We start from the raw sequence: 20,744 nt of genomic DNA, 5'->3' as shown, positions 1-20,744 counted from the left end.
TGAAGTAGGTAACTGTCTGTCTTTTCAGTTCCTCCCAAGACTCTATGATGATATTTGATTTTTACATAAACCTTAACAACTCCAAAAGTATTTTGTAAAAGTCCACATAGGTATAATTTATTACTTTGGAAGTGAATTAGTTGTCAGCAACCAGTGACTGGCAATGGCTTTATCTTTCTGGACTGATTAGAGACATTTCTATAGCTCACCTTCACTCATTTCTTTGGTGGAGATAGCTTTCATCTTAGCTCCAAACTTTCAGGTACATTTGGAGTCAAAATCTTTTGAGAGAACGTTGCCCTCCACTGCCAGAGCTGGCTGATTGCTCCCTCAGCCACATTTAACGTGTTTGCCTTCTCCGGCATTTGCTCTTGATTTCTCCTTTGAAAGTGGCAAGAGCAGAAATCATGATTATCATGTAAGAGGGCTACTGACCAGAATGACAAATCCCGATGCATGCATGATCTTTTCTCAGAATTGCCAGACTCATTTTGCATTTTTCTGAGAAGACAAAATTGACTTTCTTTCCCTCCTGACTTCTTCTGAAATCTCTTTCATTAACTAGAATTTTCACCTGCTGGTATCTTCAACCATTGCAGAGTGCCTCTCAGATAGAATACAGAGTGCCAACGGTTCATCTTAAGAAAGAAATACGTTGGCTGCAAGAGTTAGTTTCTCTGATGAACCACCACTTAATAGAAAACTCAAACATTTGAGAGCACAATTTAGCAGATATTTGAGCTGCAGCAACTTCGTTTGTCCCCTGCTGGGATGTCACTTCCCACAAAGGGACAAAGTTGCTGCAGCTCAAATACCTGCTAAATCGTGCTCTCAAATTTTTGGAAAGGCTTGTGAGGTGGATGGCAAGAATACCAGGTGCACACTAAGGAGAGAGAAGGAGGAGGAAAATCCTGGGCGGCTGGGACCTCTGGGGCACAGTGTGATTACCCCCGGGCTGCCAGGAGTCTGCTCACTACCACGTGCCTGAAAAACAAGTCCTTTGCTTACTTTTTGTTTGATGCATCTGGAGAGAATACTTTTTTTTTGCTCTGAGTGAATGCTTAGCTTTTAAAGAAGCTGTTTTGGAGAGTCACTTATTCTTACTTATGTGTGTCAGGTCACTTAAAAATGTACTTGCCTCAGTGGTTATGAAAATAAACAAGTCACATGAGTAAGCCCCCTGCCCCCTCACCAAACGGAGTACCCCCCTCCTGGTGACGATTTTCAGTTCTTCTGGCTGCTCATCCTGCTGCTTACTTAGCGCTGCATTTCTAAATGCTGTGTTTGTGCTGCTGTTACTTGATTTGCCAATTGCAGAGGTTATGTCTTGCCTTCTTTCTACAGATGATGAGGTGCTAGAATAGCATCTGTGCCCCGTCTACTGTATTTCGCTTCCTCATATAGTTAATCGAAGATCAGGGTTAAATTAATAATTACAATCTTTGTACTCTAATGCCACATAGCATCTTAAGTAGTGGCTAACAGAGATCGGGTGCTTTCTAGGTGCAAGACCCTGTTTAGGAGTTTTAGACACATTAACCTTGTCGAGAAGGGGCAATTGTTTGTTCCATTTTGCAGAGGTGGACCGCGAGACGCAGGCAGGCTAACTAACGCTTGGCAGCACCTCGGTGGTGGCTGATGGAGCCATCCTTCATCAAAGTGTGTGGCTTTTCACCACTGTGCTCTTGAAATTGCTGTGGCTTTGGAAATGCCATTGGACGGGGATTTGCCATAGGCTGTCCCTTCTTTTTCTCTTTCATTTCATTTATTATCTTTTCTTTCTTTCTCACCATCATTCTATGTTTTTTTTTTTTCTTTTGGAAGCCTTATTCACTGAAAGTTGTGTGTTGTGATTAATCATCTCATTTCCTGACCTGTCGTTACCTCTTGGCCTCTGTTCTGGGTCATGGCCTCAACTTTTTGACTCTGTGGGGTTTTAAATCCTGAGAACAACTCCTTGGTTGTTTACTTTTCAGTGCCCTCGTCCTGATGGTGCATCTTGCTCCTGCCTTGCCTAGTAGTGTCTTCCCACTTTCCCCCAGAGTCAGGAGCTCTGTGGCCTTCAGCCCACACGCTCGGGGGCTCTGAATGGCAAGGGGCACGTGCAGGTCATCAGGCTCATGTGTTGGGGGCCTCACCACCTGTTATCCAGGGCCCTGCAAGGCTGTTCCCTCCAAAGAGCCCCCCTTGTCTTTCCCCATGGGCAGGTTACATTATCCAGAAGAGAATCTTTCAGACTTGTTCTCAGTCTTGTGGGAGCCAGGTTTGGGGCAGGGACGGCAGGTGTTGACTTTCATTCAAGTCTTGCATTTCAGGTTACCATTTAGTGTTGCACCCTTGTCACCCCGGAACTGACCTCCCTATCTGTGTCCTGGATTCCTGAGGGCTGCTTGTCGAGGCCCTCTGGCAAGAAAGCCTCTCCTCTCCTGCCCTGCCAGGGCTGGCCTGGCCACATGCTGAGTGGGGAGAAGGTCAGAAGGGGTCTCTGCATTTGTGGGATCCACGGCATGACTTCCTCCACCTGTCTGAGGCCTGCGTGCCAGCTGGCTTGTCTTCTCTCGGCTTTGCCCTTTGAGAGTTTCAAGTTTCTTTGTTCTAAAAGATCAGTAATGGCTTGCTGACTCAATTTCCATTTTCTAGAAGACTTGGGCATGTTTTTGTTATTGCTGTCTCCTCTCCTTGCCTCTATGTCCTTGTGGAATTTTTGCTGCTTTCCTTACATTGTGACTTGGGAAGGGAACTAAGAGATCCAGCATGTTCTCGGCCATGCGTGATGGAGCCTGACGCTGCTGCAGATACCTTTGTCTCCTGCATTTTTCTGATTACCGGGTCCCCTGGGGATGGTTTCTACATGACTGGGGGTGGGTTCCCCTTTCTTCCTGCTTGAACTTCCCTGGCGCATCCCTGTTTCCCTGCGCTCCAGGATTGTAAGTCTGGGGAGAGCTGTCAGCTCTTTTCCTATCTTTGACTGCAAATAAAGGGATTAAGAGTCAGGCTTCAGGAACTAGATCTGACTTTCAGGGAAACTCATGTTCAGCAGGCTTCTCTTGGCCTTTTCCTTTCAGCGGTCTTCTCTGGAAACCTTTCTGCATCACACTGAGGTGCACATGTCAGTCAGCGGACTGTCTCTTAGAAACACGGGTAAGGCTTTGGGGAGGAAATTCTGACAGTGAATGTTCTCTCCCTCGCTAATCGGAAGCCTCAACTGCTCTAGGCCCCAGGGCCTTGCTGGACACCTCGGCGGCGGGCTGTTCCGAGCCTTAGATTCAGCTGGGCTAGAAGGAAGCTTCTGAATGAGTCCGTGGTGGGGGTCAGCTGCATCATTTTTGGGAAGGTTCCCACTCGCCTCTCTTTGCAGAGGGCAGATGTAGCATCGGATCGAGGAGGCACCCCTTCTACAAGGAATGCCCGCCGGATGATGGCGATGCCCAGACAAGATCGCAAGCATCTCAGGGAAGCCTTGTTGAGAGTCCCAGTCCTTGGGCTTGCCCTGGGCAGTGCCGTCGTCAGCAGGCTGACCACAGACGCAGGAGCTATGTGCGCTCCAACCATAACAGACAGTGCTGGAGGGGGTGGCCCATGGAATTGAGGACAGAAATGTCTGGAGATTAGTTGGCTATGTTGGAATGCTGGGTTAAAAATAACAAGATATTTCAAAGAGATGGATGTCAAATCTTCTTTGGGAGTTAAAAAAATCAATGGTAATTCCGAGAGGGAAAAAAAAAAAAAAAACCTACTGGCAGTAGTTCTGGTGGAGAAAAGACATTGGGTTGTGTTTGACAAAGAGCTCAATATAAGCTGCTAAATAGGTTGGGGCCACTAAAAACTGCATTAGTGGAACCACATGAGTTGACTGCAGAAGGCAACAGCCCCGCCACGGCTAGACGTGCCTGGGACCTGTGTCTGCTCCATCTTGTCAGACACACTAGAGCTTGCCAGAGAAGGGCGATTAGCCAGGGTTCCGAGGGTCTGGATGCTTGTCTCAGGGGAAACCCTTGATGAAATTGGGAATATTTAGGTGGAGGAGAAAATGGCCTTCTGCTCATCAGCTGCAAAACCTCAGCCAAGTAGCTGCCTGTGCCTCCGTGGAGTGGGGAAGAGAGAGCACGTCTGCGCGCTAGGGGGAGAGCATGCGAAGTCCTGGCTGATGGGACCAGAAGGTAGCAGGTGCGGGTGAGACTGTGAACATCTTTGTATTTCAGGATGAGGAATGTGAAGTTTATCTTGTAGTTCAGGAAAATTATATGGCCACCTTATCTGTTGTCTTCTAAGCCTGGATATTGAGAATGAGTGTTGGGGCGGGGGGCGGCTTCTTAAATGCATGAGAACAAGAGTAAAATAGGACAAGAATAGAACAAGAGCAAAATAGGACAGTTGCAGGCAACATGGGCGAGCAGGAGGAAGACCATCCTGTGACTGCTTTGGGGGTGACAGTGCCCCACTTGTGGAGGCATTTAGGCAGGACCCTGGTGCCCTTCTGTGATGGAGCAGTATTTCGGCTTTGCATGGAAATGATCTTAAAAGTGCTTATTGACTTCTGCTGCTGTGCTGCTGGGAGCAGGCAGTGTATGAAGCAAGTTAAATAGAAACCATCCTGATCTTCCAATTATTTCGATGTGTATATTTGGCAAAAAGACAGCAGTGAAAGAACTCTGACCCTTTCTCACCCAGAAAAGTTCTTATGGAATTCTGAGAGCAATTTAAAGTGTGAGCCTGGTCCTCACCTGGAACAATAATCCCAGCGGGCTTGGGGAGCTGACTGAACACACTGTGCCTGGGGCGCCTCCCTGGACCTGGGTGTGGTTGGGGGGTGCGAAGAAACAGCCTCTGTTCTAGAGCGGGGAGAGCAGCGAACACCATTTATTAGGTGTCCGCTGGGTCTATGATAGGAGTTGATCAAAGGCAGCCTGGGAGCCACCGCTGGGTGCCCTTTGAAGCTTGACATCAGCGTGACCGCGAAGTGCAAACCGAGCAAATGCCAGAGCGGGGAGAAGGCCTGCTGCTGGTCTAGAGCTCTGGGTTTCAGGCCACACGACTCTGTCCCTGCTGGTTTCAGTTCCGCAGTTCACTGGGATTATGGTTCCAGGTGAGGAACAGATCACACTCTAAATCGCTGTCAGCCAAATGTCTCCACTGGGGCGGAGGCCTCCCTGGGAGCTGGGGGTGGGCAGGTGCAAGCTGGGGTGCTGGCAGTTCACACAGAGGGGAAGAACAGCTCCCTCCGCTGGGCAGGCAGCCCAGACTAACCTGCAGAGGAGACGTCCATGTCAGGAGCAGCCCTTCCTGCATCTTCCCTGCTGACCATTGATGCCCCTGACTGTGCTTAATACCACGTGAAGAGCAGCTTCCCCTGGTCCGGGGTGTCACGGGAAGGAGAACCTCTCGGTCTTCATTTTCTTACGGAAAGTGACTCTTCTGAGGAAGAAGGAACAGGGCACAGTGGACCTTTCTAGTACTGAGTGACCACAGAGTAGGATTCGGTGCTTCTGGTGCTTCGAACAGAAGGATTTTACCTTGGAGCCAAGAAACAATTGCAGAAAAGAAATTAGAAAAAAAAATTGGTTAAAAGTGCTAAAGAAAAAACAATTTCCTGTGGAGGGTAAGGCCATATTTCCAAACTTATTACAATGTGGTTGTCATTTCAAAAGGCTAAAAAAAAGCCATTTTTTTCACGTGAAACCTGAATGTACCTCAACAGCCACAGACCTGGGGAAAGGTTTAAGAGCTGCATCCATCCCACGATTACTAATGGATGAGAAGTTGAATCCCAAAGGGGTTGAAGTTTATTCCCGCATCTCACACTCGTTGCAGCCGGACTTGGTTCATAAGGAAGCGAGGTCATTGCCGCCCTGGGCACCTGAGCAAGAACCTAAAACCTGAGACAAGAAGTGAAAATCATAAAAGGAATTGAAAACCAAGAAAAATATGAGTGTTTCCATCACAAACTTTCCTTGGGATGCCTTCAGACGTGGGTCCTGCTGTGCTTGGGGAGCACATCAGCCAAGGGATGGTGCCAGTGAGGTCGGAGCCGTCAGGATTTACCTCCTGACTCAGGAGCTAGAAGCTCTTTAAACTCTTGCTTCTGGATTGTGCCCAAGAGCCCTGAGCTAAGTTTGAGCTAACAGACCTGCTTCCCCTGTGCCAGGATGCCCGTCCTGGCCTGCCTTCGCTTTTGTTTTTTTGCCTACTTGCTTTGCAGTGATGCAGGCAGCATCCCTGACCCTTCCAGACCTGTATTACGACTTCCATACAACATGTGTAGGGGCAGTGGGCAGTAAGAGCTAGGGACAAGTAATTTTTACCAGTTCTTTATTTTTTTTTAATTTTTGTATTATTGATTGATTGATTTATACAGAACTGGGGTACAGGCCAGATGCACGGGAGGATAAGAAGATTCACCAGAGACAGAGCGGGGAACAGAACAGGCAGACTGATGAAACACACTGCTGAGGGGAGCAGTGGGTGCAACAGGAGAGGTCTGCCACACCATGTGGGACCCTCGCTGGCCCGCCAGGATCAAACCAGTGCTGCAGAGGCTGCGGACAGCTTCACAGCGATGCACTCAACCGCCTGCGCCACAGGGGAGGCCCAGTTCTCTTTTTTTCAATTTCACCACATTTTTGAAGTGTGACACTGTACAAAAAAAATTGTACATAATGTATCCAACTTGATGAGTTTGCACAAATATACATCAACATAATTAATGTGGTCACATATCCATCAGTTTCAAATCACTCTTCCTGCCCTCCTTATTGTGACTATGGCTATGATTATGATTAGAAGACCTAACATAAGATCAACACTTGGCAAAATTTTAAATGTGCAGTGCAGCCTTGTTAACTATAGGCACTGTGATGTATAGTCAATCTCTAGCATTAATTCATCTTACATATCTGAAAATTTATATCCTTTCTTTGTTATTTGGGTCTATTCTTTTTCTTTTTTTATTGAGGTAATATTGATTTACAACATTTTGTGATTTAGAAGTGTGGGATCTCCCCACTCAGGTGTTGTTATACCGTACCCCATCAAGACATCCACAGTTCTCTACTGGGGCCCATTGTGCTACCTCCCCACCTTGCTCTTGCCTCTCACCCTCCACCCCACAATATCCCTAGTAGCTTCAGTTCTATAGTCAGCTTTCTAAGGTTAGTTCTTCGTTTGGCTTTATCTGACCTTTTGTCTAGTTTCTTTGTATTCCACATGTGACACCATCCAGTATATGAAATTCTCCTTTTGACTTGTTTTGCTTAGCATAATCCCCTCTAGCTCTATCCATGTTGCTGCAAATGGCAAGAGCTTATGTATTTTGATAGCTGAATTATGTATACATACCACGTCTTCCATTATGTATACATACCACGTCTTCTTGATTTGCTTACCAGTGTTTGGACACTTAGGTGGTTTACATAGCTTGACTATGTAAATAATGCTGCAGTGAACATTGGAGTGCAAGTTTCCCTTCGAATTAGTATTCTTTGGGTAGATACCCAGGAGTGGAATTGCTCTGTCATATGGCAGATACAGTTTTAATCTTTTGAGAACCTCCATATTGTTTTCTATAAGGGGCTAGACCAGTTTACATTCTCACCAGCAGTGTAAGAGAGTTCCTTTTTTCTCCACATCCTCACCAGCACTTAAAAAAAAATATCACTTTATCTAGGTATCATCAACAACACAAAACTGTACGTATTTCATATGTGCAGCTAGTTTTCAGCAGTTTTTTTTTTAAGATTTATTTTTGTTTGATTATGCATAGAAGAGCTGGGGTGTAGGCGAGAGTGCAGGGGGTGAGAGGATTCATCAGACACAGAGTGGGGAGCAGAACAGGCGGATCTACTGAAATACACTGCTGAGGGCAGCAGCGGGTGAGACAGGAGAAGTCTGCTACGCCATGTGGGTAGCTCCCTGGCTGGGGATTGAACTCAGGCCACAGTGGTGATAGTGCTGAGACTTAACCCCTCTACCACCAGAGAGACTCAGTTTTCAGCAGGTCTTAAGGGAAAGTCCTGCATTGCTGTGCTTGATTGGTTTGATTCTCCCTGTCATTTGATTTCTGACAATATTCTGGATTCCTTCACATTAGGAATTGCTTGATAAAACGTACTCAAAAAGTTGGAAGAAACACTTGATAGCAGGTGTAGGTGCCAAAAGACTTTAACTCAGCTGTATTAATTTAAATTTATTTGTGTAACTCAGTTTGTATTAACTCTTTTACATCTTAAAGCTATCTAGAAAAATAACGACATCATTCTCTGTATTTTGAAAATGAAGGAATTGAGGCTTGTAGACGTTGAAGGTGCAATGCCCAAGTTGACGGAGCTTGGATTTTTGTTTTGTTTTTTCTTATCTGGCCTTTCTGAATCCAAACATACATGTTCATATTCTCTCTCTCTCTCTCTCTCTCTCTCTCTCTCTCTCTCTCTCTCTCTAGTTCAACCACTCTGCTTGGAAAAAAAATTAATGAGTGATTGATTCCCCTAAATCTTTAAAGGAAATGTCAGGACTTTAGTGTATACTCCTAATTTCCAATAATTACAGAACAAGGCTCATCATAATCTTTTTCTCGATGACGGAGTATAAGTAATCACTGGCCTGAGCTACAAGATGCAGGCCTTTTGGACTGGATGAATTATTTTCTGGGAACAGAGAGAACAGAGAACAGAGAAACGATTGAATCACTATTTAGACCCTTTGAAGAATCGTGGATAATAAATGCGACAGGACTGGAAAACTGAGATAAACATTTCCTAGGTTTTAAAAATTGTAGACGAAAGCGTCTGACACCACTTCCATAAAACATCCTTGCGCAGGTTAGGAAACAGACAATTTGCAAGGTGTCGGACAGGAAAAGGAGTGATCCCGAAATGCAAACACTGGCTCACTGAGAATGTCTTTCCAAGTAGCATCATTTTCTTTTCAGGAAATTTAAAGTTGCAAAGCCTTAAGTGGCATAAATGCAGCAGATAAGGTGTGTCCCAGGTTCAGAAAGACCTTCAACGAGCGTCGAGCGTCGTGCCAGGTCACTTCACACCCAGCGCTCCCTGGACGAGGGGTAAATACATGCCGTGTAACAGGGTGGTCAGCTCTCATTGCCTCCATTCCAGGGCCTTCACACCCAGTGCTTCGCAGGCAGGGAGACAGTTGACAGTGGTCATCTGGGGTTTATAGGAAGGAGTACAAGTGTCTTGTCCTTACCTTGCCACACACAGAGAGGCATGTAGTCAGTGCATTGTGTCCCTATTTGAGACTTTTTCTCAGCAGTTTAAATGAGAATAAAGAGAACATTTTAGGTGATCTGAAGTTGGGATCCTGATGAATGCTGTGGATGAGATGATAACGCTTCAAACAGTCATGAGTGGTTTTTCAGAGATCATTCTTTGTCATTCATTGAACAATGCTAGGTCCTGGCTGCTAAGAATTGGATTAGGTGCTGGGATTAGGAAATATACAGGCTGTAGGAGGGAGAACACGAAGCAGGCAGTTACCTGGAACAGTGCTGTGAGGGAGGAAAGCCCAGGCTGCTTGTGGAACATGGAAGAAATGAGCCCCATGAAGTTTGGGGTTCATGAGGCTGGGGGAGCTACCTGACCAAGCAAGGCCTCCTGGAGAAGGTGATATTGGAGGAGTGTTGAGGAGTGAGGAGGAGTGGACTGTGTCGTCAGTGTTGCTGGGGGGTGGGGTGCTCCCTGTGCAGGAGCAGCACACGGTGGGGTGGGGGTGGTGGTGACCGGCGCTGGGGGGCTGGGTATGAGACATCACGGAAAACTGGTCACAGTGCTAAGCAATAGAGGGGCATGGCGACAGAGAGATGTGTTGCAGATATTCCTCACTTCTTTATTCCCTGCTGCTGGACCGGAGGATGTGAGAGAGACCACAGGGATGCTCTGCAGAGGAACAGCTGTGACACGAGGGGGTGCTGTCTTATCTTAGGGGACCCGCAGCACTTTACAAGCATATTTGATCATGAGAATCATCCTGCTCTTGTTAAAACAGTCTCCCAGCCCACTCCCTCAATCAGATTTCACTTATTTTAGGGTGGGGAAATGCAAGAATCTGTATTTTCTTTTTCCTTTTTTTTTTTGTTTTAAAGATTTATTTATTTATGCATACAAGAACTGGGGTGTAAGCCAGAGGTGGGGGTGGTGGTGAGAGGATTCACAAGAGACAGAGTGGGGAGTAGAAAAAACAGGCAGATGTACTGAAATAAACTGCTGAGGGGAGCAGCGGGGAGGCAGGAGAGGTCTGCCGCGCCATGTGGGTAGCTCCCTGACTGGGTGGGAATTGAACTCATGCTGCAGAGGCTGCGATAGCCTGATAGTGCTGTCTTTGACCCCTGCACCACCAGGGAGGCCCAGGAGTCTGTATTTTCAAGAAGAACCCTAGTTAAGTTTGGCTATTACTGTTGTAGACAATGGTGAACTGTTAAGGATTTAATAAGGGAAGGAACGTGGGCCTGTTGGCATGAAGGTGGGTTGTTCTGGCAGCAGTTGAAGGACTTATTTGAGAGGGATAAATACTTTTGATAATCTAAGCCCAAAATAATGAAAATAATCACCTAGTAAAAGTCCGTAATGGTAGACAGCTTAGACTGTCTTGAGAGAGACTGAAGTAAAGCTCACTGGACTTGGTCACTGCAGGGATGCAGAGGATGAGGGATGAGGGAGAACCAGTTTGGGGACTGAGGCTCCACGCGGAGCCGGTCACTGAGACAGAAGGCCCAGAGGGACAATTCTGCCTTGTCCAGTTGAGTCCACGCTGCCTGGGAGCCACACAGGTGGAGATGCCCTGGAGATGCCTGGAGTCTGGGAGGGAAGCTTGACTGGCATAAAGCTTGGAGGACGACCGTGCCCTGAGGCAGGTAAAATCCTGGTAATAACCGGAGTTGCTGGGGGAGAGTGTTTAAAGGCAGAAGAACAGAAACACAAAACAGAGCTCTGAAACATTCTATCAAAGAGAGCAGGTGAGTTATTTGGAGGAGCTGGAGTTGAATAGTGCTGTGATGGAGAAAGGCCCAGGCTGCTGGTGGAGCATGGAAGAAATGAACCCCATGAAATTTGGGGGTTCATGAGACTGGGGGAGCTACCTAGCCAAGCAAGGCCTCCTGGAGAAGGTGATATTGGGAGAGTGTTGAGGAGTGAGGGGAATGGAGAGGGAGATGCATTAGGGAGCAGGAGAAGGTGGTGGAGTTTCAGGAGACCGAGTGGCAACCTGGAAGGCAGGCTCGGGGTCCAGGTGGCAACTCATGGTCACTGGTGATTTGTCTCTTTGTGGACAGCGCCCTGGCGTTGGACATACGTTGACTCATTGAATCATCACAATAACCAGGTGTCTCCCCGAGATCAAGGTGGAAGCTGAGGCAACAGAGAGGCGGGCGGGCGGAAGGCACAGAGCTGGCAAGGTTTGAGCATGAGGATGCGTCCCTGGAGCTCTGCTAGTTAAGCGGCACAACCACTTGTTCGGAGTTAAAAAGCGTCCCCTGAACTCAACACAGGACCGTCTTATAGTCGAGCTCTGCCGTGGTGCAGGAGGAGCCGTGCACAGGGGGCTGAGTGCACAGCCGGAGAACAGGCAGGGAGGGAGGCGACTTTCCAAAACGGCAGATGAGTGGGCAGCACCCAGAGGGCAACGTGGGGCTCAAGGGGCTTATTTTAGGGTAGGACATTGCGCGTGGGTGTGCTGAGGGGAGAGAGCTCGTAGAGAAAAGGAGACTGAGGACATTTTGGTGAAGATCACTGAGTGTTCTCACCACGACACGGTCCAAAGAAGGAAGAAGAAGCAGGAAATGGTGTCTGTGTGAGCTGATGGCTGCTAGCTGGCTTGATGGTGGCCGTGACCTCATGTATGTACATCAGGTGTCAAGCTGAGCACCTTAAATACGTGTGATTTTCGTCAGTTATGCCTCGGCAAAGCTGGGTATCCCTGAGGTGCCTCTGATGGGGTCCAGAACAGGGCATTGCCTGGTGGAGGGGGAATGCCACTCCTCTAAGCTGGAGGGAAGGTGGGGCCTGAGGAGGGGAGAATCCTGTTTAGAGCAGGACTCAAGATCACTGGGTGTGTTACAGGGCAGCCCCGATATTGAACGGGTTCCTGGCTGTGGGTCCTCACCCGCGCACTTACAAGGGACTTATGAATACTCCACTGCAGGGACACACAAAAGGCTAATAAAAGGTTTATTTACAAGGGAAAAGGAAATAAGGAAAATGGACAACTCAGGGAGAAAATAGGGAAATAAAGTCTTTAATGCGTCCTACCTGATCCGACGACCTGGAAACCCAAAGTCACTCTCCGAGCTGGTCGGACGCTGCGAGCTGGCGGAGAGCCAAAATGGGGGACCCCTCCAAAGCCCACATGTCTGGCTTTATACCAACCTGGCTGCTTAACCCCACCCTCAGGTCCCAGCCACCTTCCCTTTGGTGGGGATGGGATTTGGAGTTCCCCGTGTCTTTGGCTTTGGCCTGGGGTGGGGGTGGCGTCCACAAAGCCTGTATGGAATTAGCTTTAGGACAGCCTTTCCCCCCTAACAGGTGGAGTGGCTGAGTGGACTCAGCAGGCCTGTCAGGTAACTTTGCTAACTATCAGTCTCTTTGCCAAAAGAGGAACTCCCCTCCTGCTTGTGTAGAACCTTCATTTCCAATCACTGGTTGTTTCTGTCACGAGTGGCGCATTTCCACTTGGGAACAAAAAGAAAAGTCTCCTGAGAAGAGCTGGCAGAGTGCAGTGAGGGAGGGACCAGTGACTGCTGAGCTTCCCTTTAATCCCTCCGGACAGGAGAGCAGGAGGATGGGGAAGGGAAGCCTCAAGGAGGTGGGGGCAACAGGAGGTGGGCTGGAGAGGAGCTGGTTGTTGAACTAGCAAAGCTGATAAAGAGTAACCATGACAACAGGCTGCTGGCGAGACTCTCAGGATTTGGGGCGGAGGGAGGGAGTGGAATGAGTTTGCTGGGTGTAAGCTCAGAGTTTTGGAAAATGCTATTTCTTCCCTAAGGGCTCTTAGCTGTTCCAGAAATCACCTAGTCACCGCAGTGACTGGGGCAAGAAAGGAGAGAGGGAGGCAGGAAGAATCAGCAGTGAGGTGGGGCCAGCTAATTCACAGGAGAGCAGTGGAGGATGGAGCTGGTTCAGCCTGGAGGTACAAAGAAGGCTGGAGCTCTAAGGCCTCAGTTGGGGTGTCCTCCTGTCCAATCCCATTTCATTACTTGCACTGAGGTAACAGGTGGCACAACTGTACGCCTTTTTGTTCTTTTTTTCTCAGGATAGCACATTTCTCACTTCTAAACATTGCAACATGTGTCTGTCAAGACTTTGAGGGCACTTTAAGTGTGTGTGTGTGTGTGTGTGTGTGTGTGTGTGTGTGTGTGTTTGTGAGAGTTCATATTAATGCAGCCTTTTCACCCAGCCCAGGCCAATAATTGGCTAAGAATTTCTTGGAAGTCTCTTACCCGTGCTCAGTTGCCAACCACTTCGACAATTCCTTGAGAATCTCTATCAATAACCGACCATGGAGACTAACACAGGAATGCAGTTGTTCCTTGCTGAGAAGCTCCGGGCACGTGAATGGGAAACATAAGAAATTGTGATTACAAACAAATGATGCTTTTGACATAAGTGTCTCCTCACCACATCAGTGCAATCTCGCCTGGGTCAGCACCAGCAGTGGAGGGGGCGGGCGGGGGCTGTGCCAGACCTTCCCTCTGCTCACCTCACCACAAAGGGCTTTGCAAACATGGCTTTGCGAGTCCACCTGCTTCCTTCTTCTCCAAGCACACGCCACCCTTGGGTCTCCTTCCTACAGACGTGAATGTTGGAGCCATCACTGGAATAAGCCATAGCCTGCGTGTAGAGAGACACCAGGGGGATGTGAGCCAGTGCCTTTTCCAGGGGCTCCTAGAACCACTGGTCATGCAGGTTTAGGGTTCACAGATGCCATTTATAAGCGTTTGTAATTTCGATTGGAGAACAGGTAGTAAGGTGGATTCATATCCGTTTCCAAATCCCATTCCCTTCCAATTAGTATGATCAGGCCAAGCTATTGGGGAAAGAAGGTTGTTTTGCACAAAGGGAAGTTAAAACAAGAGATACAGGACTTGAGCGCTTTGTTCCAAGCTGTCATAAAAAGCTGTGAAAAGAGAAAACATAAAGAGGACTGATTTCCCCAGGGTGCAGAGAGCACTCTCAGAGCTGGAAAGAGTTCGCACAATTCTCCACTTCTGCTAGAAGCCTGAAACTCCTTTTTGGAAAAATCGACATCTGCCAGGTGGATGCAATCACCTTGTTCTTCTCGGCTACGTTATAATTCATGGCCACGGAGGTTTGTCCGGCCGTGCTGCGGAGAGCGCCCAGCGCCTGGGGGACGGGCTCTGCGCAGAGATTTCCGGAGTCCAGGGAGACTTCCCAATCCAGTGACTTCAGTCTGGCTTCGTGTTGTTAGTGCCGGCAAGGGAAATGGAACCGTGAGGAGTGGAGGCAACTGGCTCAGTGCCCCCCTCTCCCCGGCCCCCAGGGAGGGAAAACAGGGAGACAGATTTAAAATGATTGAAGTGGCTCCCCTTCGGGTGGCAGCTGCACTGCGATAACTCAGGAGGACTTTGAGAGGGAATGGAGAAATGACTCTTCTCTGGAAGACGAAGGGAGCACATTGACTTGTTCACGGTGTCACTCCTTGCAAATACACCAGCTCGTCGTGCAGACACCCATGCACAGAGAGACCCCACACCTGTGCGCACACAGAACACACATGCCAGCTGAGACCCAAACCAGAAAGTCAGCTTGACCCATTCAGTTTGCTATTCCAGTAACTGCTTCCACAAGCATTTACTGAACATCGCATTGGGTGGCTGCTGTGCTAGACACGCCGGGGACACAAACACGAATAAGGTCTCGTTTCTACCCTCAAGGAGTTTGCAGTTAGTAGGCGAGAAAGACATAAACGTGTCGCGGTGCTACAGGGTGGTGGCTGCCACAACAGAGGGGTGGGTGGCAAGCTCCGGAAAGGGAGCATCTCGCTCCAGGGAGGCCGAGGACGGTGTCCTGCTCCGCTTGGGCCCTGTAGCGTGGACTGGGTGAACTCACGCAACGGAATTTTCTCACAGTGCTGGGGCCTGCACCTTCCAAGATTAAGGTATAAGCAGGTTCAGTTTCCGGTAAGGCCTCTCTTCCTCACTTGTAGACAGTCACTCTTTTGCTATGTCCTCACCCATTTTTTAGTGCCTGAATTCAGGGGGCGGGCTGAGTGGGGGCAGGGAAGAGGAGAGGTGGAAAGAGAGAGAACAAGCTCTGGTGTCTTACGGGGACACTAATCCTATTGGATTAAGGCCCCATCTTTAGGACCTCATTTAACCTTAATTACTCGCGTAAAGACCCCATCTCCAAAGACACACTGGGCAGGCGTGGGCTTCAGCATGTATGTGTGAGGAAGTGGCGGAGCACAAACTTCCTTCTATAACAGGAGCCTTCAAGGAGTGGATGACAGTTGAAATATACTTTCAAGGGTTCCCAGTCAAAGGGGAAGAGAGAATGCATTCTTGCTCCCCAAAAGATTAGGCAGGAAGTGTGAAACAGCTCTATGCATTTGGGAGACTACAAACCACCTGCATAGCTACATGGTAGACAGGGAAGTGTGGGGGTGTGCAAGGGGCATGGATTTACGTTGTGATAGATGTGGCATCACTAAGTAGTCTTAAGGTGGGAGCAATACCTGTAGCTTCTCTGGAAGCAGGAAGGCGCAGGTTGGGGGAGATGGTTATTCAGCCACCAGCCTGGGGGCAGCAGACAGGCAGGGAGGGCTGGCTGGATTCATGCCCCAAGGGGCCTAAGAGATGAAGAAGAGTGGAGTCTGAGGCTGAGTTCCAGGTTCTGGATTGAAGGCTTCCTTCTCAGAGGAAGTACAGGTGAGGGTCAGATGTGGAGGGACAGATGATGGGTACAGCTTTAGGTATTTTGAATGTGAGCTGCACCTTCGCAGCTGGTCAGGAGAGCAGTCTCAGACAGATGAAATGTTGGGGAGTAGCTCGAGCAGGGAAGGGGGTGACTTCTGGGGAAATCACATGGAAGAGGGCTGAACCCAGAATGCCAGCGAACACCAGCACTTACGGAAAGAAGAGAAGGCTGGGAAGGAGAAGGGATAGAAAAATAAGGAATGACTCATGCACGGAAGTCAAAGGAGGAAGTTGTGGGAAAGAGGAGGACTTGGTGACCAGTGTGGGCAGCTGCAGATGCGCTAAGTAACCGCAGTAGATCTGGGCCTTGCGGCAGAATTAGGGGCTTTGGTGACAGGTTTCCCCGGAGTGGGGAGGGGCAAAGCTTGAGGACCTCAGATTAAGGCATCCTTTAAATGTGGATTTGAAGAGTCAGAAGACAGCTTTGAGATGTTCCTTCCTAGGCCTTTGAGATGTTGTTAAGATCCTGTAGAATGTTTACTGCTAAATTCCAGGGAATAATACGTACAAAATGGAAATATATAAGCAAACAGGTTCCAGATACAGAAACACATGCAAATAAATGAAGCTCACTTGGTAGAGAGAGAAAGAAGGTAGGCTCGTCCCGGGGAGAAGTGGTGACAACTAAAAGGGGGTAAATATTAGGGCAAGAAAGGAAGGGGGTGAAGGGGTGAGGAGCAGCCCCGAGGAGCTGAGGCGTGAGCACTGTGAACACTGTATTAATCAACTCTTAAACATGTTCCATGTAATCTCTGAGGTAAATTCCTTTTAAAGTTAGAATTTGAATTTCAAAACCCCACCAGTCTAAATGCTCCGTCTTTTAGGTCCTAGAGATGGATGAAGTTAAATAGCTCGTTTAAGAACAGCACTGCATGGAAAATGACTAGGTTTACCCAGCTAAGTTTAGCATAGAAAGCTCTTTACTGGATGGCTTCTTTGTCAGCCTCAGGCTGGAGGAGTACAATTCCTTTTTATTTGGTGAATTCCTCAATTGGATTTTGTTTGCCGATCTTACTTTCTCACATTGTAAGGTTTTAATAAATCATTATAATCATTCCCTCATGTCTTGCAGAAATAACCTTGCTGATGGTTCCTGAAAGATTTCCCCCCACCTGAGTTTGCATCCTGGGGTTATTAGTGTAGCTTACAAATGAATCAGCAAAGGGTGAATCTCCCTCCTTTCCTAGCCGAGAACTCAGGCTTGATAACCAGGAGCCCCTGAGGTCACGCCTGGCTGGGAGGGCACAGCAGGTCTTGGCATATTATCTGCTGTCTGGATTATTGATGAGATGCTCTGCTTGGAAACAGGGCCGAGATCTCCTATCTGCTTGGTTATTAAGGCCTCTGCAGGAAGCAGGTTTATTGGTGATATATGTACCGCGGTGGCTTCTGTTGCATCCTCAGCTCCCTCCTTCTCTCTCAGTTACTGCTGATGACTCGTAAGGAGGAACTTCCCAGTTCGTGTCACTGGTGTGCTTGGCGATCACCTGGCTCCGCAGCGACCTGTCCTGAGGCTCTTCCACGACTGGGCGTCTTGGGCAGGGGTGGGGGCTGTCTTAGTCACCCATGTAGGAACCGGATCACGGCCCCTGTCCCTGCCTTCAAATATGCTTTCCCACTTGCTACTTTGCGGTGGCTCCCAAAACTGAGGGTTTGTGCAGTCTGTTTCTGTGATCCGGAAACAGGGCTTCCTCACAGTGATTGCAGGAGCTGGTGTCCCTTTAGTTTCCGTCTTCCCTGCCTGTATTCCCCAGGACATTTCTGAAGGCGGCATGGGATCAGGTGACCTTCTCAAGGCCTGCACAGCATTCAGAATCTCCTTCATTTTGTGGAGCTTTGGGTTCCTTTGGGGGGGCAGGCAATACCCTCAAAGAATTCAGGACATTCAGGTCAATTTGTTTCCAGTTTATTCCATAGGTGAGTCACTAAGCCAGAGGTCTCCTTCTCGACACATAAGTCATCTTGAAACCCACAGACCTTTGCTCGCTTGCCTCTGTTGCCTCCCACAGGAAGGGAGGCCACGTGCGCACAAACAGGCCTGGCCGGGAGAGCAGCCCCTTCATGTAACCTTGGCTGAGGACCTGCTGCCTTGTCTGGGGGTGTTGAGAAAGGCCTTGCATCTTTATGATTTTTTTCCATTTATATTTCTTTCTATTTTGAATTGGTTTTTGCTCTTTGCAACAAAAGGTCTAGAGGTTTTATTTTATTCTTCCTCTTTGTATCTGCAGCAACTGACATATAATTTATCATGGGTGTAGATTACCTATTTGTTTACTAGGACGAGTGAATGTGGATAAAAGTTGAGAGCCAGGAATGCCCTCAAGAGCAAAATAAAGGAATGGAGTGCCTGAAACGTATAGAGAAAATGAGAATCTGGGAGGAAGAAGGCAAACGTTTTAAAGCATGTGTTGTTTGAACATTTCTCAGCATCTGTCAAACAAGCCTGAAAGTTTCCGCACGTGTGATATTTTTAATTTTCCTCCCAAATGGGGAGAGGCATCATCTCCCCAGCCCTCTGCCGTTCTCGGAGGCTGCGTGCCAGGGCCGCGGCTGCCGCTTGGAAGCCAGCTCTCCCAGGGACCCAGGGGGAAGCTGCTGCCTGGCTGTTCCTGCCTCTGCCTGTTCTTTGCTCAAAAGTTGGCAAATGCTGGTCGTGTCGTGGGTCTATTTATAGTAGGCACACGTCTAACCACCTTGGTCTTTTCTTAGCATCAGCTTGACACGCTATCAATTATCCAAGAGGTGAATGACAACACTAGGGAAGTTATTTGAGGCAGGTGCCCTGAGGTGCGAGCAAGGGGGCGGAGGTCACCTGGGGACAGCTCCAGCTGGAAAGGGGAAAATAGACATTCCTTGTTGCTTCTGAGGCTGTGAAGGTCTCCAGCCCGCTGCTGGGGGGTGTCCCTGCAATTTGACCCTGCCCTTCCTCCTGGGTCTGCTGAAGGAGGGGAACAGGGCTATTGCCTTCCAGAGGAGGTCATTTTTATTAGCTGCTCGTCTCCAGGGAGGGTGGAGGTGAGGGAGCCCTGGAGGCAGGGAGTGCAGTGGGAGTGGGGCTCTGCCACAGCCCCCTGGTGGTCCTTGGGGGTCCCAGAGCCCCTGGCTTTGCTCAGCACCTCCTTCTCCTTCCCTTCCTTTGTCCTCTGGGATTCTACATCAGTTTTGTTCTTGTGCTTTTTTTAATATTTATTTTGCTTCTCCTCACATGACACCTACCCTCTTCTTCCACCTTTTAAGAAAATAGCGTACCCGAGGCATGGATTGCCCCACTGCAGTGGGCCTCGCTGCCCCCGTGGCGTTGTTGTAAATTCTCTGTCAGCCGGTCGGGTCTGCTCTGTGGGGGCTGGGATTCGCTGCCAGGGCTGCTATGAAGATGCTGACGTCACTGTCTCAGCTCCAGGAATCCGGCTGCTCAGCAAGGTGCTGGAGGGAGTTCTGCTTTTCTGTGACCTCTCAGCATCCCCCTTGCGGCCTCTGTCCACCACGGACGGTGAGCCCGAAGGAGGAGAGAAAGAGCAATTGAAGTCAAAAAGAATGAAAAGTGAATTAATTAGACTTTCTGTCAGCTTTGCCTTCTGCTATAAACTGGCTCAGACTCTATACCCCCTTCCTGAGCACCCCAACTCTCTGTCTTCCTCCCCCTTCCATTCTGGCGGGGGGGGGGTACAGCATCCCCTTGATGCGTGTGGTGCAGACTCCTTGGGGACAGGGCCGCTGGGTCCTGAGGCTCCCGACTACATGCCACTCCAACAATCCCCGGCGACTCTCCCTGGGGCCAGCTTTGACTCTAATGCCATTTGCCAGATAATCCACTTTCCGGCCAGTGTCTAGCACCAGAGAGTGTCTGGGTCTATGAGTATCCCAGTGCCATTTAAACCCACTCCAGGTTCCGGGCGATCAGTTTGCAGCCTTTGTTATCTCTTGGCGCAGCCAGCCTCCCTTTTCCCTTCTCTGTGGTCAGACCACTCCAGCTTAAGTCGGTTTGTCCTTTAGAGAGCTCGTCGTGGGGAGCAGTTGAGACTTTTCCTCTGAGCACAGAGCAGCGGGCTCCAGGCGGACAGTGTGCATGTTTGTGCACATACGTGTGAGCCTGTGAGTGCTGCTGGCCGTCTCGGAAGCATGAGTCCGGGGTGGATGGATTTCTTTTGCAGAAGCTGCAGAAACCCAAACAGGTGCGCGGAGCCGGCGTCAGAGTCCTCAGACGGCTGGTGAGTAAAGAGCAGCTTCCTGATTTTTGTTCTGAGTTAGAGCAAAACATGCAGTCGAGAAACATTAGGCTTCACCCCTTTCCTCTTCAGAGACTCTGGCCCAGGGCCCCTCTCTGCACCTTGGCAGGGATCATGAGCCTGCTTTTCCTTTGCGTGTTGCTGGCTGTGTTATTCTTGAATGATGGGAGTTCACCTCCCACAGTGTTTCATTATTATTTGCCCAAGTGTTCCTCTTGTTTCTTCAGCTTTTGTCACCCAGGGAGAAATCTTCCTGGAACAGGTTTATGCTGGGGATACATTTTGGAAAAAGCCAGATTATTTAGTCTGAAGGTTATTGTGACAGGACTTTGGTTTTGAAATGTATGGACAGAACATAGTTTATTACAGGCTGAAATCCACAGGCCACTGTAGACACAGTTAAGTTGCTGGTGTCTTCGACATAACCAGTAGACGGAGAGATGTTGCTTTAGTTTTCCCTTTTGTTATCACTGTGTTAATATTGTCTGGATTCTTAACTTCTCCTTAAGAGCCTCCGTATAGGATCAAATGTTTCTCACTGGGACTGGCAAAAACACTAAACTTTTCCTAAACCGGCTTTG

The 20,744-nt window shown here is 48.7% G+C and overlaps 1 protein-coding gene and 1 long non-coding RNA gene across 3 annotated transcripts in view; one reads left to right on the top strand and one right to left on the bottom strand.

The window, feature by feature from the left end:
- DGKI (diacylglycerol kinase iota) overlaps positions 1-20,744 on the top strand; it is a 377,484-nt gene that overhangs the window by 65,961 nt on the left and 290,779 nt on the right. The gene's annotated exons all lie outside the window — the stretch shown is intronic.
- On the bottom strand, positions 4,982-12,747 carry LOC129145360 (uncharacterized). Its single transcript, XR_008550877.1, has 3 exons — positions 12,255-12,747; positions 5,707-5,876; positions 4,982-5,513 (listed from the first exon to the last, which is right to left on the bottom strand). It is a non-coding gene; the product is annotated as an uncharacterized LOC129145360 (long non-coding RNA).

The sequence above is a fragment of the Talpa occidentalis genome, unplaced genomic scaffold (assembly GCF_014898055.3).
Source record: "Talpa occidentalis isolate TD23 unplaced genomic scaffold, MPIMG_talOcc4v2.1, whole genome shotgun sequence".
Lineage (NCBI taxonomy): Eukaryota > Metazoa > Chordata > Mammalia > Eulipotyphla > Talpidae > Talpa > Talpa occidentalis.
The sequence above is the reverse complement of the archived record's forward strand: the minus strand, read 5'-3'. Positions and strand labels throughout refer to the sequence as shown.